Source organism: Durio zibethinus, chromosome 4 (genome assembly GCF_047325235.1).
Source record: "Durio zibethinus cultivar Kanyao isolate XHJ-2024 chromosome 4, ASM4732523v1, whole genome shotgun sequence".
In the NCBI taxonomy this organism is placed as follows: domain Eukaryota; kingdom Viridiplantae; phylum Streptophyta; class Magnoliopsida; order Malvales; family Malvaceae; genus Durio; species Durio zibethinus.
The window spans coordinates 14366726-14370294 of NC_143165.1; the positions used below are offsets into that span (position 1 = coordinate 14366726).

The 3569-nt window shown below is 36.5% G+C and overlaps 1 pseudogene; it reads right to left on the minus strand.

Moving 5' to 3' along the window:
• Positions 1-273: 273 nt before the first annotated feature.
• LOC111288052 (putative disease resistance protein At4g27220) lies at positions 274-3348 on the minus strand (annotated as a pseudogene).
• Positions 3349-3569: the final 221 nt, after the last annotated feature.

Consider the following 3569-nt stretch of genomic DNA (forward strand, 5'->3'; position numbering starts at 1 on the left):
CATGGAAATTTTACAAAAAGGCAAATATAAACATACAAATTTATCATACACATTAACCCTTATATACATATGGAATGAAAAAGTCAAGAAACGAAAAAAGAAAAAGAAAAAACAACTAAATCAAGGTTTATGATTACATTATCAAGAAAATAACATGAGAATCAGAAAGCAATAAATTTTTGGATAGTGATTCAACTTCAGCAATAGGGCCTGCAACCTTCTTCCCCACTGTATGTATCTACCAAAATGGATAAACCACATAAGACTGGTAATACTGATATTTTATTATGCTATAAATACAGAAAAAATGAAATTAAAAAAAAAAGATGAAACTAGATTTTTAATTCTATAATTAAAAAAAGAAAAAAAAAAGACTCACATTATGCTTTCAAAGACGCTTCATCAAACGGCTTGCTTCCATCGGCCTATATCCCAAAACTTGAAGAAGGGTAGAAGGACAGTCTTTGCATGGGGATGGTCCCACTCCAATGATTCCCACCATTCTTTTGGAAGCACGAGGATTTCCCCGAGAGAAGGAGGAGGAGATTGTTTTTCCTTATCAAGGTTGTCAAGCAGGGGAAGATACAGAGGAATCCGCTTTAGCTTTGGACAATCCATTATAACAATGCTTTGGAGAGAATCACAAACCATTACTCCGTTTTTACTACAAATGCTCTTCAATTCTGGTAGCTTCACCAATTCCAATTTCCTTAATGTGGGAACAGTATATTTGATGGTACCCATTCCTTCTTCCTCTGATACTATTATTTCCTCCATTTCCTCACAATCGGAAACAATGATCTCTTCCAAGTTGTGCAGAAGCCACTTAGCTGAGAACAAATTCTTTATTTTTCCACAACACACTAGTTCGATTTTTTTTAGGGCGGACAATGTGCCTACTGATCACTCTCCAACTATAGCCTTCAAATTCTCCAATAAATTTATATATAGAGATTCAAGTGCTTGAAGTTGACACCCCGATGAAAAAATGGACTCCAACTCCTCACATTCCTCAATTGTACATTCCTTCAAATCAGTTGCATTTTCCAATCCACAAATGTCGTTTAAACTTCTCATACCTTTGCACTCAACAACTTGTAATTGCTGAATATCATATGGAAGTATAATTCCATCTCCAGAATTAATATCCAAATCCATAATTCCAACCATTTTACAATAATTGGATTCATAACATATATCTTCGAAAATCTCATAATCCAACTCGTAACTCACCCAATGAAGTATTTATGAAGCCTTTTTCTCTCACTAACATACGTGTTCAAGTCACCCAAGTTACTAAAGCAACCTTCAAAAACTTCCAACTTGTTCAATTCCCTTGTCTCTTCCACTCCTGTTGAAGCTGGATGTATTGCCAAATACTGAAGACGACACAGTTTTGACAATAATCCATCGGGGATCTCTTTCAACCACAAAGTAAATCCAAGATTGAGATATCTAAGATTTACCTACATTTCCAAACCTTGAGGGATTTCCTTGATTGAAGTTCCTCTGAGGTCCAATTTCTTCAAAGCTTGAAGCTTCGATAAAGATGGCAAAATTTCTAAACTGTCACAACCATGCAGCATCAATGCGTTGAGATTCTCCAGATTAGAGATAGAATTCGGCAAACTCACAAGAGGATTATTAGAAAGATCAAGAATCTTTAGATTAGGAAAGTGCCCAAAGAAAGATTCTGGAATTTCTTTCAATGAATTTCTTGAGAGTAACAAAGTTGTGAGCTTTTGACATATTGGAGACTTCATATTTGGAGGAATTGAAGATATGGAATTGTCCATTAAAGAAACCTTCTCCAAATCTTCAGTCCAGTCTTCCTCATTTGGTAGCTATTCCAACTGCTTACCAGCTTTTACCAAAAAACGTTTTTTTGTGATAACCAATGCCATATCTCGAACAACATCATGCATCTTTATATGTGTAGCGTCCTCAAGCCTTTCTAGCAAACAATTCTCTACGAGCTTCTGTAAAATAGAATGACCACAATCTTCCATTGCTTTTCTAGTTCCCATTTCATCTGTAAGTCCTTCTTCCATCCAATATTCAATGATTTCTTCTTTTTTGATTTCATAATCTTCAGGATATAATGCACAAAATAGAAAACAATGTCGGTCTATTTGTCTTAGATGATCATAGCTGAATTTTAAACATGCAAACACTTTTTCTTGCACATCCTGGATGCTGATGATGTAACCTCTCAGCTCATTCAGAGCATTTTCCCAGAGAAGAGGATCGGATATTCCCCTCATACAACCAGCTACTGTGACAATTGCAAGAGGAAGTCCACCACATTCTCCCACAATATCTTTCATAATTGGTTCTAAAGTTGGACTGGGCAACATGTCTTGTCCAACTTTGCTTAAAAATAAATGCAACGCCTCATCCGTAGAAAGACACAGCACTTGGACTTTCTTACAACTCATTGATCGAACTACCCCTTCTGAACGTGTTGTCAACACTAATTTGCATCCATTATCTGGTTTTGGCTCAAGGATTCCGATGTCCTCAAGAGAAAAGCTGCTCCATACGTCATCCATCATTAGCACATACCTCCCTTGTTTCCTCAACATTTCGGATAGCTTTCCTGCACGTGTGGTTATATCTTCGTTATTTGACAATTCTTCGTTCAATTGACTTGCAATGTTGTTTTGCAGCCTTCGAATATCGAAAGTCTTGGGATACAGTTACCCAAATCAACTTGCTAAACTTGGTTTCCTCCAACAACCTATTATGGACATGTTTCATAATGGTGGTTTTTCCAATTCCTGCCATCCCACACATTCTAATCATTCCAACTTTATCTCCCACCAAATAGTTATAAATTTCTTCTTTTGCATTAGTCTCACCTGCTAACTCTGGTGTTGGTAGTTTAGCGGCTACGATAGAGGGATCAATAACCACCAAGCCATCAGAGAATTGACCTTTAGCATATACTTCCTTAAGTTCTTGAGTTGTTTCATCAACAAGCTTCCCCAAACATGGACGAAAGATTTATTTTGCTTTTCGGACTTTGGCTTCAACACATTGAGCACGACCGAACTCCTTCTCTGCTTTCTTGAACCAACTTTCAACTTCCTGCTTTCGCTTTTTCCCGAAATGATTCTCGTCTTGCAATTGTTGTTGAATATCTGCCTCCGTAGCTCGCAGATCTGCTTGAGTTTGTCTGAAATCATCCACATATTTGTTGAATTTTCTGCGGTAATTAAGATATTTTATAGCTGGACGGCTGATGAACTTTATAACTTCAAGGATTGGCCCAACAAAGTCACACATTGTATTAGCTTGAATGTCTCTGCATCAAAATTGCCATATTGATAGATTAGTTCAAAATTGCCATGTTTAAAAAAAAAATTTCAATTCTATGCTACAACGGCAAACTATATATTCGTTGTTCATTATCAACCCATGAGCCAAACCCAGACAACCACCAAAATCTTAAGTTCTCGTGATTATGCCTTGTTGTAAGAGATCTTGACCCAGTATTTGAAAAACATAGCTACTAATTACTGTCTTTCAATGATTATTAATGGATTTCAATTGCAACAGTTAGTCAT